General features: G+C 50.9%; 1 protein-coding gene across 4 annotated transcripts in view; it reads left to right on the top strand.

Annotated features, from left to right (window-relative positions):
* Positions 1–23,092, top strand: part of GAS7 (growth arrest specific 7) — a 202,483-nt gene that overhangs the window by 35,290 nt on the left and 144,101 nt on the right. For 2 of the 4 annotated variants that reach the window (XM_052657555.1, XM_052657554.1), the window contains exon 1: positions 22,507–22,535. The exons of the other annotated variants lie outside the window; for them this stretch is intronic. The gene's annotated coding sequence lies outside the window, so the exon portion shown is untranslated. Of the gene's footprint in view, positions 1–22,506; positions 22,536–23,092 lie in introns of those variants that run through there. 4 annotated transcript variants of the gene reach the window in all.

Raw genomic sequence — 23,092 nt, 5'->3', positions numbered from 1 at the left:
GCAGATGGCACATTTGGGAGTCAGAATGATCTAAAGTTAGGGAAATAGTTTGATCTGTGCCTCTTCCTTGAAGGGTCTTTGTGGACCTCCCTGGTGGCTCGGTGGTAAAGAATCCACCTACAGTGGAGGAGATTCAGGTTCGATTCCTAGGTTAGGAATATCCCCTGGAGAAAGAAATGGCAACCCATTCCAGCATTCTTGCCTGAAAAATCCCATGGATAGAGGAGCCTGGTGGACTACGGTCTGTGGGGTCACAAAGAGTCAAACATGACTGACTGACTAAGAAACCTACTGACCTTCTTTGTAGAGGGTTACTAATTGCAAGGATTATATTGAATCAAGGGTGTCAAGGGTCTCATTTTGCTCCTGGTTGCAGGGTAAGAAGTCTTGAGACCTTTTCACAGTTCTGGACGCTATCCACGGACATAATATCTCCACATAATTAAGTTTCGGTCTGTCCCCTCCATAAATGGCTTCTTCATATCAGGCTTGTGTATTCCTTGTGTTAAGTCCATTCCTAGGAAGCTTCTATTTCTTCTTGTTATTGTGAATGACATTTAATTATATTTTTAAATTGGTTATTGATGATATATGACTCCAGAAGGCTGTTAATAAATAATCATGTTCTATCTTTAATGGGAATTCTTCTGGGGTGTCCTCCTAACTCTCTAATCCTGGCCATTGGCTTTTAGATAGCATGTATTATATTTTTCTATTTAGCATTTTAATATCTTTTTAATGTGTGTTTTTCTCTGTCCTCATGGAGAGTATACGATCAGGCCGCTCCTAACACCAAGAAGAGGTGTTTTTGGAGCCACCAATAGATGTGGAATTTTATCAAATGATGCCTTATCAGCATCTCTCAAGATACTCATAGATTTTAAAAGCCTTTTTGAAAGTTTAATACCATTAATGATATTAATAGATTTTCTAGCAGGACAGTGTTGAGATCAGAGACAACTCAATGGAAAGAGTGTAGGACAGAGTGTCTGAAAAGCCAGATTCCGGCTCTAGTTTGGTTCTCGGTTACAAATCTGACCTTGGACCAGCCTGTACGCTTCCCTTTTCCCTTTAACGATAGCTCGCATCTGTGTTTCCTTGTCTGTCATGTGGACATAATTCTGCTTTCCCTCCCTTTCTTGTTAGTGAGTTGGAAGGATCACAATGAATCAGTAGTTCTTTCCTCTACATTTGTTTAAATGTTTTCTCGTCTAAACAGTGACAAAAGTGCAAAATGAGGGGCGTCACCATGTTCCTTATTGGATGGTCAACGAGGAATTCATGTGTCCATTCAGTCATTCCTCCAACAAATATTTATGGAGCAACTGCAATGTGCCAAGAATTGTTCCAGACACTGGGAATACAGCCGTCAATGGAGTAGACCAGTTCACTTCACAGTGGAGCTGACATCCTGATAAACACACACTTTCACACATGTGTCAGCTAAGTGATACATAATATGAAGGTCTATAAAGCAGGGGGAGGGGGTGGAGAGTGAGGAGGATGTGAGGAGGATGTGGGGAGGTTTATTTTAAGTGGAGTGGTCAGCAGAGGCCTTTCTGAGGTGACATTTGAGCAGAGAAAGAAATGAAGACGGGGAACGAGCCACATGGAGGTCTGGGGAAGGGTAGACATGCCCTGAGTTGGGTGAGCTGGCGGGAGGAGGGGATTTGAGCCCTAGTAGGTCAGGAAAGGTAAATGATGCGATGCCTTGTGGACCTCTCATAGGTTCTGTCTCTCTGTTTTTTTTCCCAGTATGAAGGGAAGTCCTTGGGGATGAGGGGGTAGGTTGTGAACTGCGAGTGACTTGGAAGCGCTTTGTATCCTAGAGGGTCTCTCTGGCTGCCTGATGAATTGAGGCCGGTTGTGAGTTGAGGTGGGCGGACCCAAGGGGATGGTGATCCAGTCTGGGATGATACATGGAGGTGGCGACGAGTGTTCGATTTGGGGTCCATGTCTAAGGAGGCGCTGACGGGATTTGTTGATGAATTGCTAGCCTCATCTTAGAGACAGGTCCTTGGCTTTTCGCGTGAGAAGGAAATGTGTCAAGCTCCTCTCTCCTGAGATGGGAACTCTGGCCCACATTTCCCACAGCATCATTGTGCTGAGTTGAGAGAAACCTCGAGGACCCCCAGCAACTCTCCAAACCTCTGGCTGGACCGAGAAATGAAGGTAAATCACCGAGGGGTTTGGACGTCCCCAGAAGAAATCCCCTTCCAAGGCCAAGCTTAGAAACACAGTTTGATCAGATCCACGGAGGAAGCCCCCTGCCTCCCATGGGTCATGGGAGGTTCGTTTGCAAAGGAAGATGAGCAAGTTGGCGCCCTGCCCCAGGTCACAGTTGGCTGTAGTCACAAGATACTCTGCCACGGGTGACACCATGATTAGTAAAAGACAGACCGCGCTTGGAAGGCATCTGCTTCAATCCCGGGCGTCTAGTCTTCCTGCAGACAGCCCTTTGTGCTGCCCTGGCTGCAGCCACCGCGTGCTCCTCTGGGGCCAAGTTGCTAATTTACGTCTTTGCCCTTTCAACTCTCCCTCCAACTCCGAACCAGAAAAAGTCTCATCTCTCCTCAAATGTTACGGCTTCAAGTCTTCCCCCTGGTTTTCTGCTGGTGCTCCTTCCTTTGATCTTCTTCTGGGAACTTATTTCCTTCCCAGAGCTGAGACATGCAGCTCTGAGCAGTGCAGACGCCTTCCCCCACCCTGGCTGGTGGGCACCCCCATCTCCACCCCCAGTGCTGAGCCTCTTTTATGTGTGCTAGTGGGGCAGGGAGCTCAGAGGGTGGTACCAGAACTGTGGATGGACAGCAAAGAAAACGGCGTCATGCCTGCACTGTCCAGCTCGTTCCCTCCACGTGGAGATGGGAGAGCACAAGTTAAAAATAATCTTAAAAGGCAAAGTTGGAAATATAAACAAACGTAAACCAGCAGGGTGTGATGGAATGTTCCTAGCCACCCCCCACCCCCACTTTTATTAGTTTAGGAGAAGTCTGGCCAACCCAGTTCCTTGCCTTCATTGTGGAGATCCAATCTGAGTGATGGGCAGGGAGGGGCAGAGTTAGAGCGATCTGGAAAGCTAGTTTCAAGAAGAAAAGAGGAAGGGCTGATCTTGAGGATGTGTGTGTGAGCATCTCTTGGTCTGTCTTTGGAGAAAAATGTCTGCTGGGGAGAAAGACCCAAGCCATGGGGACACAGGAGGAATGTAAAGTTTTCTGAAGCAGGAGGAAGATGTGGTTTTTGGCTGACTCCTGCAAGTCAGATTGAAAGAGAAGAAGTGAACGTTTTAAGTTTTGTTCTGTTCTGTGAATGGACCCCTTTTCCTCCTTTTAAGAAGAGACTCAGTAAAGATCAAGTTGCTTTTATAGCAGTTTTTGGTCACCTGAGTGATGTTTCTTCGAATGTGATACCATGGGGAGGCTGAGTCATGGCTGTGTGGACAAGGGATTCGATGATGTGAGGTGATTATCTGTGTGTGCATGCGAGCATGTACACAGATGCACGTAGAGTGGGTGGGGTTGAAGATAGGGAATCCAGAATTGCTGGATTTGATGGTAACAGTGCTTAACCTTCTGAGGAACTGCCTGAGGAGTTTCCAAAGCTGGGGCACAGTTTACATTCCTCTGTATGAGGGTCTTCCCATCCCTGCCAACACTTGTTGTTATCTATTTGATTACAGCTGTTCTGGTGGGTGTGAAGTGGCATCTTGTGGTTTTGATTTGCATTTCCCTGAATGCTAATGATGTTGAAGATCTTTTCAAGTGCTTATAGGCTATTCATATATCTTCTCTGGAGAAAGGTCTTGTCAAAGCTTTTGCCCCTCATATTCAGTTAAATAACAAATATCTTTTTATTATGGAGCTGTGAGTGTTCATATTACTCCAGATTGAAGTCCTTTATCAGATACATGATTTACAGAAACTTTCTCCCATTCTGTGGATTGTCTTTTCACTCTCTTGAGAGTGTCCTTTGAAACATAAAAAATTTAAGATTTTGATGACATCCCCCCCCCCCCCCGCCGTTGTCCCTTGTGCTTCTATTGTTTAAGAGACTGATATCTAATCCAACGTCATGAAGATTTACACTGTATTTTCTTCTATGAGTTTTATAGCTGTAGCTCTTAACTTTGAAACTTGGATCTCTTTTGAGTTAATCTTTGTAAATGATGAGATAAAGATGTCAGTTTCCTTCTTTTGCATGGGGTACGGACACGACTAAGCAACTAACACACACATACTCTAGTCCCACACTGTTGGTTGGAAAGACTGTCCTCTCTCTGTCTTATGGGCTCGGCACTTTTGTCATCAAGACATCTTTTAACTATGTTAAGTATTTAAGTCATTGGGCAAGGAAACATCTCATGTATGATGGTTGTGCAGAGGGAGAAATCAAATCAGTCAAGGATCATTTATGTTAAAAGATGCCCTTTGTTGGAATTTTAAACAAGATTTTGATGAACACTTTCCCTGTGAGTGAAAATAGGCGGCAGATGATGCTGTTGATTAAATATAAGTCACGAAACACGGAGTTTTATATTCTGGCCCACTTAAGGGGGATTAGGGGAGGCACTTGGCCTCGGTTCACTCTGGAATTCCATCATCCATGGACTGAAAATCAGAGCTGAGTGCATCAAGTGTGGGTCTGTGAGCACAAGGAGCCCCCCTGTCATATGTCACCCCAAGCCCCTTCCTCAGCGGCTCCTTAGCCAAGAGGTAAATGAAGTGACAGAGGGCAGCAGTCGTCTGGGGGACTCTGCACAAGTTGTTTCTTGGCCTTGATTTAGGAAAGGGATTAGGGAATTATTTCCTCTCAAAGCCTCCACCGCAGAATGGAATCCTGGAGCACCGAGGCCTCTGCCTCCCACGTGTGGGCTGGGCGGTGGAGCCGCCCCGGAATCGCGGGTGTGGGCCAGGGGGAGGCATGCACGGCCTCATGGGGGGACCCGGGACCCCGGCCAGGCCAGGGCCATGTGCTGGGCTCCCAGGCCTGGCCTGGCTCCCTGGAAACTGGACCCGAATCCCCCTCCGGCTCGGCTGTTTATGGCAGTCCACCCAAGCCGAATGCCCCAGAGCCAAGGGTTACCTAAGCCCCAGATGTTTAGAACCCTGACTCAGTGTTTGTGTGTGCTCCGTCGAGAGCTTATGTGGCCCCGGAGGTGGTCCTAGAATTGCTCAGATCTTCGTGTGGTTCTCGGGTTTCATCCCTGTTTCCAGGGAGAGGCTCGGGGTTCCAGCATTTGCTCAGGGCTCTTTGTCCTGGTGTGCTCAGCCTGTGGGAACTTGCCCAGTCTCAGGGGCTTCGGGGAAGGGTGGTGGTGGGGGCGGTTCAGGTCTTGGAGGGGAATCTGGTCAGAGCTCTGGGCTTAAAGGGCTTTTCTGCCTAGGTCCAGTGTTTCCTGGGGTCAGGTTAGTGTCTTTAAAGTCAAAGTTTTCAAGTAAGTGGTATGTCCTCCAGCCCTGAGTCTGGCCCTCTGTGTGTGTGCTAAGTCGTGTCCTGCTCTTCGTGACTCCGTGGCCTGTACCTGCCAGGCTCTTCTGTCCGTGGGAGTCTCCAGGCAGGAGTACTGGAGTGGGTTGCGGTGCCCTCCTCCAGGAGATCTTTCCGACCCAGGGATCGAACTCATGTCTCTTAAGTCTTCTGCATCAGCTGGTGGGTTCTTTACCACTAGCGTCGCCTGGGAAGCCCGTCCCTCTATGAGCCGACAGTTGAAATGCTTCCGGGAGGCTGGATGGAGCTGTTGATGACAAAAGTTCTGGAATAAAGAAAAAGTGAGCCTTTCATGCAGTACCTCAAGCCCAGGTTTCCTCCAGACCACAGAGCCGGTAGCAGGAGCCCACCCACCCCCCACTGCCAGGCCCCAGCAGCGCCCAGCTGCAGACTTTGCAAAAAGTCTGTGTGGTACCCTCAAAGAAACCAGGAGTCCCCCTGATGTAAACTGGAGCTGGGTCTAGAGAGGGGGTTATGGAGGGGAAGGGAGGGCCCAGTGATGCCTTCTTTCCAAGCTCCCTGAGTCCCTGCTTCTTAGCTAACCCCAGCATTCAGAGCAGAAAGACACCCACAGTCACAGAATGTTGCATCATCTCGAGTGGGGTTGATGGATTCAGATGCCAGGCGCCAGGTGGATTGCTGGGCTCCGAGGAACAACATGCCACTGGCAACGGGCAGCCTCGGCCAATTGTGGGGAACCTTTGCCCAGCTGGAAATTTGAAATCACCCCATTCTGTAATGTTGGTAATTGATTGAGACTGGAAACAACAGCCAGCAACACAGTATGCCAGCCAGGACTTAGCAACCTCTATCTGCTTGCAACCTCTCCCTGCAGAGGACATTAGCTTCTAGGCACAGGGTGACTCACCCAAGGTTGCCAGGCCGGTCAGCAGTGTGCACCCGCTTGGATCTAGATGCCGCTTGGGCTCTGGTGCTGTGTCCAGCCAACCGTATGAGACCCAGTGTGGTTACAGAAGGATCACTCAGCTTAGGGAAGGTGCCTGGCAGGGGTTTGAACCCAGAAGTGGGGCTCTGGCCAGTCTGCTCTCACTGGGAAAGGGGGTCAGGATCTGATGGTTCCAGATCATGTTCTCTCCCCACACCACCCCCCCGGGATTGGTCCTGACCCTCAAAATAGGGCTGCTGTTCCACCAGCAAGCAGCTTCCCCAGATTCTGTGGGCTGTTCAGGAATGAGAGGCGATCTTGTGGGTGTGTGCGCACACCCACGTTCTTTTCCTCTCCTCCCTCACACCCATTTATTGTTCCTGGGTTTTCTTTTTTGGCCGCATCTTGCAGCACGTGGGCCCTTACTTCCTCGACTGAGAATCAAACCTGTGCCCCCTCCCTTGGAATGGAAGCTCAACATCTTAGCCACTGTACCACCAGGCAAGTCCCATTTCTGGGTTTTCTCCCTGAACTCCAAGGAGTTCCCCAGGAGGCAGACCTGGAGAGTTGAAGGAAGGAGATCCGGGTGCACCTTATGTTACTGCACTTTGAAGATACTGCATTTAAAAAAAAAAAAAAAGGTTTGTGGATACCCTGCATTGTCAGATGATGGTTAGCATTAGCAATGCAGCATCTTTAAATTAACGTATGTGTTTTTTTTCCAGATATAATACTATTGCACACTTAATAGACTATAGTAGAGTGTAAACATCTTTTACACACACTGGAAAACCAAAAAAAAAAAAAATCTCTCTCATGATGGACTTTGTTGTGGAGACTGAACCCACTGTATCTTCAAGGCCTGCCTGCACTTTTCTCTGCCTGGGAAGTGGCTCCCCATTGGCAGGAAAGACCTGTTTAAGCCATGCCCTCCCTGAGTCACTAGGTCAGGTCATTGCTGGCAAGTTGGTGTCAGGGAACCTGAGTAGTGTTGCCAGGCTCAGCGCCTGCTGTAGGTCCCCTGCAGCTTAGGGCGCTGCTCTGAAGGGCGCAGTGGTAAAGAATCCACCTACCAATGAAGGAGACCTGGGTTTGATCCCTGGGTTGGGAAGATCTCCTGGAGAAGGAAATGGCAACCCATGCCAGTACTCTTGACTGGAGAATTCCATGGAGAGGGGAGTCTGGTGGGCTTCAGTCCATGGGGTCACAGACAGTCAGATACAACTGATCGTGCAAAGTAAGTACTGAGAGGAGAGCAGGTGTCACATGAGTGCCAGACCAGGCCACAGACTAGCAGCATCCTCAGCGGGCAGAGTCTGGGAGCTCACTGCTTCCACCTGGTCCAGGCCCCTCTGACTCCCTGATGGGAATTGAGGTGAAGCGTCAGGAGTGGGAGAAGGGGTATGAGGGGAAGTATTAATAAATAAAGCAGGGGGCATGCATGCTAAGTAGCTTCAGTCATGTCCGACTCTTTGCAACCCTTTCTCCTCTGTTCATTCAGGCAAGAATACTGGAGTGGGTAGTTATTTCCTCCTCTGGAGTAGGGGGGTGGAATCTTCCTGACCCAGGGATTGAACCTGAGTTCCCTGTGTCTCCTACACTGCAAGCAGATTCTTTACCCATTGAGTGATCAGGGAAGCCCTCTAGCTGAGTGTTTGCTGGATGTTTCCTAGTCCTTTAAGGCTGGTCCAGAAGAAGGCCAAGCAGGAGTTTGTCTTTTCCACTGGCTCTCACCCTCAGTGGACCCCTCACCCGGCCTTGTTCCCAGCATCACCCTGACCCCACTCCCATCAACCTGTCACCATTCACCCACCTTTTCCATCCTCCTGGGAAAGAAAGAACAGTCTTCTTTTTTTCTCCCTTTTAATCATATGATATATGCAGTTTTGCAAGTTGCCTTTTTTCTTTAAACTTATTATATGTTAAATGTCTTTTTATGTGAGTAGATGTATCTATTGTTCAGTTACCAAGTGATGTCCGACTCTTTATGACCCCAAGGGCTGTAGCCCGCCAGCCTCCTCTGTCCTTCAGTATTTCCTGGAGTTTTCTCAAATTCAAGTCCATTGCATCAGTGATGCTGTCAAACCATTCTCATCCTCTGTTGCCCCTTCTCCTCCTGCCCTCAGTCTTTCCCAGCATCAGGGTCTTTTCCAGTGAGTCGGCTCTTCACATCAGATGGCAAAACTATTGGAGCTTCAGCATCCATCAGTCCTTCCCATGAATATTCAGGGTTATGTCCTTTAGGATTGACTGGTTTGATCTCCTTCCAGTCCAGGGGACTCTCAAGGGTCTTCTAAAGCATTATTCTTAGTGTTTGCTTTTAGTTCATTGTTTGGATAAACTATTTATTACTTCTAATCCCCTAGTGATGGACACTGAGGTTGCTTTCTTTTTCTTTTTTTCCTATTATTAAGATCACTGAAGTCAGCGTACCTCCTGAGGCATCTTTTCTTGGTAGTTTCCAGTTAGGCCTATGGTGTACATTTTTTTTCTTTAAAGTCTATATTGAATTCGTCACAATGTTGCTTCTGTTTTATGTTTTGGTTTTTTTGGCTGTGAGGCATGTGGGATGCCAGCTCCCTGAGCAGGGATTGAACCTGCACTTTCTGCATTGGAAAGTGAAGCCTTAACCACTGGACCCCCAGGAAAGTCCCTCGAGAGTGCCTGCTGCACCATTCACTGGGCAAGACTGGCATTTGCAGGCCTAAAGGAGAAAAACGTCAAAGAGAAACTGGTGGCCGTGTGTTCTGCCAACACCCTTATGCCAGAGACACCTGCTCCCTCTCCAACATCAATCTCTCTCCACCATGCTTTGCTTTTGCCCATCCTTAAAGACCCAGTTAGCACCCTGCCACTCCCAGGAAGTGGGCTGCTATAATAGAGGGAAGGCTAGACTTGAAGGCTGAAGTCTGAATCTTGGCTCTGTGCTTCATTGCTGTTCCGTCATGGCCGACTCGTTGTGACCCCATGAACTGCAGCACACCTGGCTTCCCTGCCCTTAATTACCTAGGAAAAATCTCTTGTCTTCTCAGTGACTCTTATTTTCTAATCTTTAAAATGGGAACAGTAATACTTAACTCACAGATTTATATACTTGGCACATAGTGGGTGATGAGTAAATATCCGTTTCTTTCTTTTTTTTTTTTTAATGGGAGAGTAGTTAACCGACTCCAGTATTCTCACTCCTGGAGAATCTCCATAGACAGAGGAGCCTGGTGGGCTACGGTCCATGGGGCTGCAAAGAGCTGGACACGACTGAGTGACCAAGCACACACATAATTGCTTTAATTATAATTGTTGTCTTGGTTTCTGCTGCACAACAAAGTAGATCAGCTGCGTGTATACATATATCCCCTCCTGCTGGAGCCTCCCTCTCGCCCTGCTCGATACCACCCATCTAGGTCTTTATTTTCAGGTCTCCCTCAGTTATTCCAGTGCATGTAACTTCTCCCCCATCCCCCTCACCCCTGGCACCACATCCACCATGGGGCGCCTTTGTACCTGCAGACTCGACCTATGAGTGATTTGAGTCTTTGAGTCCCTGGTGGTAACCTAGGCTCTTCAGTGGGTTGTTTTTCACCGCTCAGACACCTGGAAGGTTGAATGAACATGTGTCAGAATCACTGTGGCTCCTTCTGTCAGACTGAAAGGAGGTCTTAATGCGATCTATTGCCACCTACAAATGATGCTGTGGGTTAGGTGAGTGGGGCCCATATCTGCCAATAGGATTTGTGCCTGGGGTGGTTGGGCAGGGAGCTGGCAGGGCATAGGATATCTGGGCCCTTTCCTTGGATTTGGTCAGTAACTGTGTCCTGGAGGCTGTGTTTCTTACTTCTGGGACCTATCCTGTTGAGTCTCACTTCCCCAAATCCCGATGCTCAGATGCTCAGTTGTGCCTGATTCTTTGAGACCCCATGGACCATAGCCCACCAGGCTCCTCTGTCCATGGGATTTTCCAGGCAAGAATACTCAAGTGGGTTGCTGTTTCCTGCTCCGGGGGATCTTCCTGACCCAGGGATTGAACCTGAGTCTCTTATGTCTCCTGCACTGGTTGGCGGTTTCTTCACCACTAGCACCAGCCAGGAAGCCCAGGTCTCACTTAGTAGGTCTCACTTAGGACCCGTGTATGCGGTTTTCTGAGTCTTGCGGTGGATGAGGGCCGGTCTTCTCTGGGCTGTGCTCTTCCTTGTCCACCTTCAGCCTGGCCTGGCCTGTCCTTGTTGGCGGCTCGTGCAAGACCCTGGCACCAGGGGCCAGTCAGAGCTGGGGGCGGGGGGAAGTGGGGAGCCTTCTCGGGCACAGTGAGGGCCCTGTTTTCCTCCCCCACCTCGCCGGGGGCCCCCGTTCCCTGCAAGGAGAGTCACGCTTTCCCCCTTGAGATAAGAATAGAGCCTGACTGTGCCCCAGGACAGAGTCCAGCTTCTTCAGCCAGGCCTCCGAGGCCTGGCAAGGGCTCCCAGATGGTACTGGCATGAGTGGGCCCTGGCCGCCTGCCCCGCCAGCCCCTTGTGCATTGTGCGGCGGGGACACTAGTGCAGTGTGCGTGCCTGCCCGGCCCTCCACCCACTGCCCAGAGCCCTCTGTCTCCAGGCTCTGCTCAGGATGGAGGCGCCTGGCCTGGATCAGTTCCCCCAGGCTCTGTGGTGCCCCTTGCCTTCCCCAGGAGGGCCTCTCCACCCTCCCAGCCGTGAGACCCCCTGTGAGCAGCCAGGCCTGCCTTTTCCTGGAAGGAAGGGCTGGAGCTGTGGCTAGGAGCGGAGACCAAGAAGAGGCCATCCAGGGGGCTGAGTGTTGAAGGCAGGGGGCCTGGGGGACTCTTCCTGCCACCCCAAGGGACAGGAGGCAGGAAGCAGCAGGGGCCTCAGGCAGAGTGGTGGCGGGGTGCTGGGGCCCCTACCTTCGTTGTTCAGTCGTGTCCAACTCTGCGACCCCATGGGCTGCAGCATGCCAGGCTTCCCTGTCCTTCACCACTTCCCGGGGCACACTCAAACTCATGTCCGTTGAGTCAGGGATGCTGTCTGACCTTGTCCTCTACCGCCCCCTTCTCCTTTTGCCTTCCGTCTTTCCCAGCATCAGGGTCTTTTCCAGTGACTTGGCTCTTCACATCAGGTGGCCAAAGTATTGGAGCTTCAGCTTTAGCATCAGTCCTTTCAATGAAATTCAGGGTTCATTTCCCTTAGGATTGACTGGTTTGATCTCCTTGCTGTCCGAGGGACTCTCAAGAGTCTTCTCCAGTACTGCCTGTGTCTGAGGTAGGAGCTGGAACAACCTTGCATCAGGCCAACAGCAGGACTGAACCAGGAGCTGTTAACCAGACCCAGGGCATGGAGTGTCCCCTGGCTCTTCATGTGATCATGTTGGGGGATTCCTGGTGCCCTTTCTAGCCTTCAAATTCTAAGGCCAGGCTTTTCAAACTATGGTCCTTGGACCAGCATCAGCCGTAGACCTGCTCGATCAGAAAGCAGTGGAGCCCTGAAATCTGTGTTGAGCATGTTCTCCAGGGACTTGTGTTGAGCGTGGGAACCCTGGGACCCTGCTGATTTTGAATATAGTTTTCAGTGCTTTTTCCAGAGTCCAACAGGTGACTCATGAGTGTTGAGGCTGTGGAAACCTTGAGGGTCCCATCTAAAGACATTCAAGTAAAGAGATATTAAAATATGTGTTTGAATATGGGGTCCCCCATTTAATCTTAAAAAAAAACACAGAGATCTCAGCCTGCACATTTACACGTATTTCAGTTAATTTGACAGCATGTCCAGTTGTGTTTGGGGTTTACGGGGTGAGAAAAGCCAAGGTTCATGGCTGTGAGTAACTGGTTTGTGCAGTGTAGGCGTGGTTGGGAGCCAGGGTTTTCCACTTTGCACTGGGGGCTTTCCACCCTCCCTCCCATGGTTGTTAACCAAACCTGCCACACATGTCAACCCAGGTGTCTTGGGGTGATGTGCTGCCAGTGAAGGCTGACTGGGTCCCTCTAAGAAATGCTGGCATAGACGCTGGTTCCTCTCTCAGGAAGAAAGCACTGTTTGTGAGTCTTCAGTGGGAGGGCGGGATGAAGGCAGATGCCACGGCTGACCGTTTGAGTTTCCGAAGCACCGTCCCCAGGTTGGGTCTGGGAGAGGCAGAGGACCACGTTCACAGATGGGAAAGTCCACTCTCAGGGGTCGGGTCATAGAGCTCATCAGTAAGTCATGTCCTCTGATGTTCTTTTCCTTCCGTCTTGCCAGCTGCAAGGGCTATGGTGCCGATGGCCCTTGGGGCATGGGGTTTGATGGTGCTAATGAGAGTGGATGTTGTGTGACCTTTAGTGAGAGGTCAGGCTCTTGCCGCGTGCTTTGGGGGCCTTGTGTCACGGGTCCAAAGGGCTCCAGGCAGCCCTCAGCCCACCGCTTCCTAAGTCTTCCCCTGCAAGAATGGGTCTCAGTGAATTTTGAGATGGCTGTGCTGTGCCCTGGGTGGGAGGGTTGCCAGGTTCCTTACTGGGGTGCTGGAGGGCCCCAGGAAGCACCTGGACTTCTGAAATTTCACTGGAAAGTCTGGGATTGGAGAAGCAGGGGAAAGGTTGATGAAGAAGAAGCAAGCAGTCTCAGTGGGCCCCAGTTAGATCTTCAATACTCCCATACTCTTAACTAAGTAACAAGCCTGTGGCCTCACCGATGGGTGCGTGCATGTATGTTGAGTCGCTTCAGTCCTGTCTGACTCTTTAACGACCCTTTGGACTGTAGCCCACCAGGCTCCTCAGTCCATGGGATTCTCCAGGCAAGAATAATGGAGTGGGTTGCCATGCCCTCCTCCAGGGGATCTTCCTGTCCTAGGGATCAAACCAGTGTCCCTTACCTCTCCAGCACTGGCAGCCAGGTTACACAGGTGGCTAGGCTATTTTAAAACAGATCTGTCCAATCAAAAATATTTAAATAGGGACTTCCCTGGTGGTCTGGTGGTTAGGACTCTGCATTTCTGCTGCAAGGGGGCACCGATTCAATCCCTGGTTGGGGGACTAAGATCTCATATGTCACACAGTGTGGCCAAAACATAAAATTAAAAAAAATTTAATAACACGAGACAGCATTGACGTAGCACTTGTTTTTCAGGTGCTGTTCTAGAGACTGTACATTTATTTATTCACTCATTTCATCCTTGCAATAAACCTATGAGTACTACCAGGCCTGTTTTATGAGGAAATTGAGTCACAGAGCAGTGAAATCATTTCTTCAGGGTCACCCAGTCAGCGACAGGATTTGTACCCCTGCCATCTCTCTCCAGAGTGTGTGACCCGAATGACTGGTTGCTGTATTGATTTTGTACGTACCTGCCACAGAGGGGCATGGAGCCCCCACAACTCAGTGCAGCTGTAAGGTGTGGAGCTCAGAGCATCTCTGCTGAGAGTCATCACCAGGGTCTGGGGATTGAGTCCTGGTCTAGCTGAACCATTTAGGGGAGACTCCGTATCAGGGCTTCCCAGTGGTAAAGACGCTAATGGTAAAGAACCCACCTGCTTATGTAGGAGATATGAGAGATGCAGGTTCAATTCCTGCTCCTGGAAGATCCCCTGGAGGTGGGCATAGCAACTCACTCCAGTATTCTTGCCTGGAGAATCCCATGGACAGAGGAGCCTGGCGGGCTACAGTTCATTGGGTCGCAAAGAGTCAGACACGAATGAAGTGACTTAGCGTACACACATGCAATAACAGGGCAGGATGGGAAACTGACGGTGCCCCATCTTCTCAAGTCTCCTCCATTTCTGGAGAGAAATGAGACTGGAGGGTTTATGGCGGGGCACAGGGAGCCTGGGGCCTGCCCTGGTCCCGCTGGATGAACAGTGGAAGGAGATGGATGGTCCAGAGGCCCAAAGACTGTCAAGGGTGTGCATCAAAGGCCAGTCTTGACTTTGCTCCACACAGGAAGAGCCTTTGTGCTCAGTTCACTTGCAGTCCCCCAGTGGTTAGTGCCACTGATAAGAGAGTTCCAAATTGTGGTCAGAGACTTGGTCCCCAGATGGCCTAAGTGTGACGTCCTGCACGTCATCCTCTGCCCCCGGGCTGCCGTGGGCTGGGGACCACAGCTGGGCAAGAAGAATCAGAACCTGCTCTACAGAGATGCTCAGAGTGGAGGGGAGGGGATGGTGCTCCTTGGGAATGTGTTGGTCTGCAACATGGAACGAACAAGTGTGTCCAGAGGCCCTAAAACCAGTTGATGCTTTGGGATGGTGACCAGGCAGGGCATAAGAACAGTCTGTGGGCAGCTTCCGCAGAGACCACTGAGTTGTGACTTCCGCTAACCCAGGTCCCGGTGGTGATGGGGGCGTGAAGTGGGACGGAGAACGTGGGCCAGGCCCTGTGACCGACAATCCGACACTCTTGAGGGGAGGGGAGGTCTCCGTTGCGATTGGCATGTTGCAGGAATCCTGTGGATGGTGAGCTTCTGCTCTTTTGTCATGCTTCTGGAGTTACTGTCTTTAACTTCTGTCTCCTTGGATAAAATGTGTAATAAAATATAATAAACTGTAAAAGAAAGCATCTTCATGAAAGCGGGGCTGTGCCCGGGGCTGACCTCCGGTGAGCACTCAGTGACTGTTTGAGGGAAAGAAGGAGGCTGAACAGCTAGACAGTTCTTCCTGGAAAGAAGTTGTTTCTTCTTGGAAACAACTGTAATATTTTGAACCAGTTAGAATTGCTGCCCACCATCCCAGTCCGCTCTGAACTCCTGATTCCCCTTGTTCTATTTGTTTTCTTCCATCACCTTATTTTTTAAAATAATTTTATCTATTTATTTATTTTTGGCTGTGCTGGGTCTTCATTGCTGCTCAGGCGTTTCTCTAGTTGTAGCGGGAAGGGGCTCCTCATTGTGGTGGCTTTTCTTGTTGGACTCCAGGCTCTAGGGTGCACAGGCTTCCAGGCTCTGGAGCACAGGCTCAGTAGCTGTGGCCCACGGACTTAGTTGCTCCTTAGCATATGCGATCTTCTCGGATCAGGGATTGAACCCATGTCTCCTGCATTGGCAGGCAAATTCTTTACCACTGAGCCACCAGGGAAGCCCCTTCATCACTATTCTACTATTCTTTATAGTTTATTTATTGAGTTGGCCAAAAAACATCTGAACAACTTGGCCAGCTCAGTATTTATTGATTTTTACTGTCTGCTCCCTCTATCCCCATGCAGAAGTCAGTGGTCCATGCAGACAGGGTTTTCCCCTTCTCTTTGATCACTGACATGCCCCAGATGTCTCGGAGCAGTGCCTGACCCTGGGTAGGTACTCACTAAATATTTGTCAAATGAATGAATGGATGAATGTGCCAGAGAAGGGCTTGGCTTGTGCTGTCTGTCCCTGAGAATCCGCTTGCCGTAGATGTTGGAACATGTTGTCCTCAGGGAGGGGCAGGCCTGCGTCCCCTGGGAGGGGCCCACACAGTCTGGCCACCTGCCCTTGGCCCTCTTTGTCCTCCTGATTTCCTGGGCGTCTCGGGTAGGACCATGTTGATACTGTCCAGCCGCTCGGACACAGAAGGGCTTTCTAGGACTCGTGGGCTGGACAGTGAGGACCCCTGGGGGCCAACCGGAACCAGACCTACAGTAGTGAGGTGAGCTCTCCTCAACTGAGGATCCTGGAGTCTGCGGTCAGACGGCATTCCTGAATCCCGCCTAACAACCCCCCCCCCCCCCCCACCTCCACCGCCGCCCTGGCCCCCCATCCCCACAACTCAGATTCCACCTTCCGGGCTGTGAGAAGTCGAAAAATTCCAGATTGAGCAATGGTAGGCCGAGACAAAATCCCTGTTGACTCAGCCTCTGTCTTGTCTTGCAACTGGTGCCTGACCCAGAGGATTAACCGTGGTCATCCTGGCTGGCCCTACACCCTGGGCTGCCGCAGGGCCCAGGCGTGTCCCATTACTCTCAGGATCAAACCCAGACCCCAGTCCTTAGCCTGGTGGTTGGGCCCAGTCCAGACCCCTGGCAGCACCCCCGTGAGAGCCTTCAGCTGTGGCCAGCAAGTCCATTTCCAACTTGAGCTCATTAGTTTTGCCCCTGACCTCCTGACCCATATCCAGCTGGCACGGCCATTCAGCCTGTCCACGCCACCCGCAGCCTGTCCTGCTCAGCAAACTCCAAGTCTGTCACTTTAGCCGCTCTGGCCAAAAACCTTGACAGCCCCCTCCCGCCGCTTTCTCTCACGTCCTGTATTTGGTTTGTCAGGTAAGCATGTGAGCTCCTCCTTCCAGATACAACTTAAAAAAAAAAAAAATCCAACCACTCCTCACCACCCCCACCACTATCATTTTGCTCTGAGCCACAACCACCAGCATCATACCCTTTGATTTGAACGGTCGCCTCCTGACTCAGAACATCTGGATGGGCCCCTGTGATAGCAGAGTAAATGCTGACGAGGTCCCCACAGCAGCTGACAAGGAGCTACACAGTCAGACTCGTGACTGCCCTGACTCTGGGGCCTCTCTTCCCCCTCATTCGCTCACCTCCCTCACCCTGCCTCTCTGGCCCTCCTGCAGCTGTTCCAGGCACGCGTCCTCCTCAGGGCCCTGGTGGCCCGCGTGGTTCACTCCCTGCACTGGACTGAGTAATGGTCTCCACAGGTGTCCACGGCCTCGTCCCCAGAGCCTGTGGGGACGTTACCTTACAAGGCAGACGGGATTCCGCAGGTGTGAGTAAATGAAGGCTCTTGTGATGAGGAGGTGGTTTTGGATTATTCCAGTGGGTCCAGTGTAAGGACAAGGATCTGTAGAAGAGGCAGGTGGGAGGGTCAGGTCTGGAGTGGACGTGACGGCAGAAGTTAGAGATTGAGGGTGTGGGGAAGGGGCCTCGAACCAGGGAATGTGGGCAGCGTCTAGAAGCTGAGACGAGAGGCACGGAAGCAGGTTCTCTTTAGGGCCTTTTGAAGGAACTGCCTTGCCAGTACCATGACCCCTTTCTAGGCCTCTGACTCCAGAACTGGAAGACAACACATTACATTGTAACTTTGAGCTTCCTTCTTGTTGTTGTTGTTTAGCCACTGAGTCACGTCCGACTCTTTAGCAGCCCCCAAGGACTACAGCCTGCCGGGCTCTGTCTGTGGGATTTCCCAGGCAAGAATACTGGAGTGGGTTGCGATTTCCTTCTCCAGGGGATCTTCCTGACCCAAGGATCAAACCCACAGTCTCCTGCATTGACAGGCAGATTCTTTACCACTGAGCCACCTGGGAAGCCAGCTAGTTTGTGATAATTTGGTGCAGCAGCCAGCAGAAACTAGCCCACTCTTTCATCTCTTTTGAGTCTCTCACTCACCCCACTGTGCCCACCCCTTTACCCTACTCGGTTCTTTTTCTCCATCACTTGTCACCTTGCAACAAAACTGACTCATTTACTCATCTATCCAGCTGTTGTGTCTCTACTCACAGGGGTGTGAGTTCTGTTAATGTTACAATGTAGCATTGTCAGAGCCTAAGAGACCTTGTTGATCTCTAAACACAACCTTATTTCATCAGAGTGAGTTGAGGAGGGGTCCTGCTAAAAGCTATGGTGTTGCCAGGATAATTTCTAGAGCCCCGAGCGCTCGGGCCTCCCAGTGCTTCCACTCTCCAGCAGTTATCTCTTTAGGGCTCCTCCTCCCTGAGGCCACACCCAGGGATAGCAGGGCCTGCTCAGAGCAGGTGCTTAGAACTTGAAAGCTGGAAAGTCTTGGCAGAAGATTCTCCAGGCAAGAATACTGGAGTGGGTAGCCATTCCCAGGGGATCTTCCCGACCCAGGGATCACACCCAAGTCTCCTGCATTGCAGGCCAACTCTTTACTGTCTGAGCCACCAGGGAAACCCTCCTTTCTCTTGGCAGAGGAGTTGGTGGGTGAGGCAGGGTCTTACAGGAAGCCTGGAGATTCTCCCCAAGGAGTAGGGATGGTCTTGTCCCCAGCAGCTTGGGTGGAAGATGGAGTGTTTGGAAGAAGGAAAGGAAGAAAAGATATGAAACAGTAGTGATGGGCAAGCAGGTAGGACAAGAATTGTGTTACAGCTGCTGTTCAAGCCCACGATGGGCATCTGGCCTTGAGGACCCCAAAATGACACAGCACATGGCCAGGGAGGAGCAAAGGATACAGAAGACCTTCTTTTTAGAGGGCCTGAGGTTTGCTTCCCCAGGACACAGCTGCAGGGTGCAAAGGGTGACCGGCTGGCTGCTGGGAAGACTCCTTCCTGCTGTCTTCTCCAGGGAGGACACGGTTTGAAAGGCTTTCTGGATTGGGGAGGGGAGGTAACATTTTTGCCCCCCTCCCCGCAGGCTGCTGATGAAGTGCGGTTAGTGATGAGCCTACAGCTGTGTTTTTGCACCGCTCCACCCTCCCATCCATCCATGCGCCCATCCCTCAGGGCTCCCCGCCCTCCTCCCTGCGTGGTCCTCCCCCTGCTGGCGGGTGACTCACTCTGCTCTTGTGCAACAGCCCAGGCTCTCGGAGCAGAGTTGTTTTCCTCAGTGCATCGGCTCCATCCTGATTTATGGCTTTCCATTTGGGTTAATGCTTTCCACATTTGGGCCTGAAGATTAGTGTGTGGCTCAGGGCTGCAGCCACCAAAACCCCAGCGCCCTGCTTGGGTCTGGCATGGAGAAGCCAGCTAGCCAGCTACACAGACAGCCAGAGAGACAGAGGGCAGCTTGGAGCTTTACCTGGAGGCCATCCTGCCTCTGGCCGGCCTCCTTGCCTCCCGGAGGAGGCAGAGGGAGGCTCGCAGCCTCTGCACCCAGCTTGCCCGGGACTTATGCTGTTTCCTGTGAAGGGTGCGCAGCATGGAGGGTGCGGAGAGGTAATTGCCCGAGCCTGTGACTTCCCATCAGAGGAGCTGCATCGTCGTCGGGAAGTGAGAGGCACAAGTCATAGGGTGTGGAGAAGTGATATCTCTGTGGCTGTGAAAGCTGCTGTACAACACATTGTGTGTGTGTGTGTGTTTCTCTCTCTCTTCATGGAACAATAATATTACCTTCGTTGCCATGGTGTTGTTGTGGGGGTGGCTAATTGGACGCAGACCTGATACGGGCTGGTGTCCATAGTGATTATCGGACGCAGCCGTGGAACCCGCTTGCATTTGCTCCCCTAGCTTGAGAGGTTGGCGGGGCATCATCGCCATGGCGATGGGCGCCCTGGTGTAGGGTGGCGCCCTGGTTCGGAAATGGACCCAGAAACCAGGACTTAGGCAGGGGCCAGAGCAGCCCTGATCACTTCCAGGGCTGGAACACAGCCTGAGTTTCCTGAGGACCAGGGTTTAAGGGACTCCTCCTCCTCCTCCTCGGAGGCCCTGGACCACAGGGGAGTGGACGGGGCATCTGTGGCACTGGGAGGGCCGAGGGGTTGACTTGAGGCTGCTTGCTGTGCAGCTGGTCCCCTGGGCCTGCTCACCTGACAGGGGCCGTCTTCCCACCGAGGTTGTAACATCCATGCAGAAGGAGGTGCGTGGGGTAGGTTTTATACTCTTTGTTAAGTGCGTATCCCAGGAATGTATCTTTGTTAGTTTTATTCTTACTGAATATGTCATATATAGATGAATTCTGACATTTGATGAGCACTAAGAAATACAGCAGGCTTCCCAGGTGGTGCTAGTGGTAAAGAACCCGCCTGTTAATGCAGGAGACATAAGAGATGCAGGTTAGATCCCTAGTTCAGGAAGATCTGCTGGAGGAGGGCATGGCAACCCACTCCAGTATTCTTGCCTGAAGAATCCCATGGACAGAGGAGCCTGGCAGGCTCCATGGGGTTGCAAAGAGTCAGACATGACTGAAGTGACATGAGCACATTTTATACTGAACAGGTAACATATAGATGAATTCTGACATTTCATAAGCACTAAAAAATAGTGAACATTGGCCTACCTCTTACCCCGTCCTCCGCCTCTCAGTTCACCTCTCAGAAGTGAGCAAGTTATCACTTTCTTGTGGGTGTGGAGGAAATCATGCAGATGTTTGCAAATATACATGTGTCTTTACTCCCCTTCACACTGATGGCTTACTCCTCTTCACCTTGCTGCTGCTGCTGTGTTTTTAAACCCTGTAACAATAAATCAGTGGAAAGAGCATCTTTTGTTCATTTGTTTGTTTGTTTTTTAAAACGCCTTCCTGCCTCCTTTCACCAGTGTGCCTTCCTGGAGGAATTTTGATATCCACAGATGTCCACGGCAGACCCTGATCTGGGCCTTGTGGGCACAGGTGTGAACAGAACAAGCCAGCCCTGTTCGAATGGAGCATCTCGTGTTGTCTTTTCAATAATGAAATAAGCAGAAAGTTATGATCCTTGGGCACTTAGAACTTTACCTTGCCCTGTTACAGACAAGGAGGTGTTAGTTTCCTCTCGCCGCAAATGTAGTAGTTTCACATCCCTTCCATAGATCTGAAGAGCCAAAGTCTGAGGTGAGTCATGAGGTTAAAATCAGTGTCCCAAGACTGGCTTCTCCTGGGGGATCCAGGGGGGCATCCATTCCTTTCTTTTTCCATCTTCTAGAAGCTCCTTCCAGGACTTGGGGCTGCATGTCCTATTGCTTTTTCTCCCCGTTTCTGGCCTCACGTTGGCTTCCTTCCCTCTGACCTTGTCTCCTTCTTACAAGGACCCTTGTGAGTGTATTTAGGGTCCAGCCAGATAACCTTCTCATCTCAGATTCCTTAGCTCAATTACACCTGGCACGTCCCTTTTTTCTTTTTGCAGGTTCCAGAGATTAAGATGTCGCTCCTTTTGGGGGCCCGTTTTTCAGCCTGCTCCAGGGGGTAGCTTTCAGTACCTGTAGAAGAGGAAGTTTGTGTGAGAGAACGTCGTTCACCAAGTCAGGCCCTTCCCAGGTGTTCCCTATTGGTGGAAATGGCCAAGACTTGAACCATTCCTTGAAGGTCTGAGGTTCTAAATCAGTGCAGCTCGCTGTGTACAGTGGCCAAGACACGGACTCCTAAATGCCTGTGGACAGACGAATGGGTAAAGATGTAGTACATATATACAATGGAACATGATTCAGCCGTAAAAACGAATAAAACCATGCCATCTGCGGCAGCATGGATGGACTCAGTTCAGTTCCGTCGCTCAGTCCTGTCCCACTTTTCGTGACCCCATGGACGGCAGCACGCCAGGCTTCCCTGTCCTTCACCAACTCCCAGAGCTTGCTCAAACTCATGTCCATCGAGTCAGTGATGCCATCCAGCCATCTCATCCTCTGTCGTCCCCTTCTCCTCCTTGCTGTCTTCAATCTTTCCCAGCATCAGGGTCTTTTCCAGTGAGTCAGTTCTTTGCATCAGGTGGCCAAAGTATTAAGAGTTTCAGCATCAGTCCTTCCAATGAATATTTAGGACTGATTTCCTTTAGGATTGACTGGTTTGATCGCCTTGCAGTCCAAGGAACTCTCAAGGGTGGACTAGAGATTATCATACTAAGTGAAGAAAGAGACAAATCCCGTATATCACTTATATGTGGAATCTAGAATAGGACACAAATGAGTTTATCTGCAAAAGAGAAACAGACTCACATACGGAACAGACAAGTGGTTGCTAAGGAGTGGGGTGGGAGAGGGATGGACTGGGAGTTTGGGGTTAGCAAATGCAAACTATTATATATAGGGTGGACAAGCAGCAAGGTCCTACTCTATCACATAGGGGACTATATTTAATATCCATGATAAACCATAATGGAAAAGAATATGAAAGAAAATGTTTATATATGTATAACTACATCACTTTGCTGTACAGCAGAAATTAACACAACATTGTAAGTCAAATATACATAAAAAAAAAAAAAAGTGATGCTGCAGCTTACAGCTGGGTCTCTGTATCACCTGGGGATTGTGGGGAAAGCCCAGAGGCCCAGATCTTATCCTGTGTCCATAAGCCTTGACCTTGTGCCCTTTGTGAACTCTTCATTGACTCTGCTCCTCAGTGAAGTTTGAGAAGCACCCTTCTTAGGAGTCGTTTCGGGGATGATAATATGTGTGTGCTGCGGGGGGCGGGGGTGGGTATGTGTGGGAGGTGAAACGTCCTGTCTTCCGTGAGTAAGCACCGAAGCCGGGCTGCAGACAGGAAGTGCTGGAGGAGACCAGAGGAGGGGCCGGTGTCTGCAGAAGCAGCTGCCACCTGAGCCACACCTGGGAGGCAGGCGAAGGCGCGGCTGCATGGAGAAGCAGGGAGGGTGCGCCAAGCAGAGTGGAAGACTCGACGGCAGCGCAGAGGTGGGGACAGGCCTGCCACCTGTGGGGACACGGAGGCCGTTTGGGGCCAGAAGGGACAGGAACGGGGAACTGGGCTGACGGGAGGAGCACTTGACAAGATTCACCTGCGAGTGTTTGCAGGCTTAGGATAGGGTGGAGGCAAGATTCTTTCTGTCTGCAGTGTCATCATCGGGGATGAGGGCTGGGTGGTGGCGGGGAAGGTGGAGAAAGGGTGATTTAAGAGGAAATCTGAGTGGCGTAGGTCTAACAGTCAGTTAATACTAATTGAGCAGGTGTGTCGGGTGCCGGAATGCTGTGAGCCAGCCGGACAAGGTCCCTGATGCTGGAAGTCTGCTTCGGGGTGAGGAGGCGGGGGTGGAGTTGGGCAATAAGCAGACAAACCCAAATAAACAAGGAGGGCTTCAGCCCGTGGTAAATGCTGTGCAGGATTAAATTGGTTCCTGTGGTTGGAAGTGACTAAATGGTGGCTTTAGATCGGTGCTTGTGGGGGAACCTCCCACTTAAGCCGATGTCTGGATCCGGCCATGGGAACGAATTGCTGGGGGAAAGGCAGAGGT

The sequence above is a fragment of the Budorcas taxicolor genome, chromosome 19 (assembly GCF_023091745.1).
Source record: "Budorcas taxicolor isolate Tak-1 chromosome 19, Takin1.1, whole genome shotgun sequence".
In the NCBI taxonomy this organism is placed as follows: domain Eukaryota; kingdom Metazoa; phylum Chordata; class Mammalia; order Artiodactyla; family Bovidae; genus Budorcas; species Budorcas taxicolor.
Note: the sequence above shows the minus strand (reverse complement) of the source record. Positions and strands in the feature narration are given on the sequence as shown.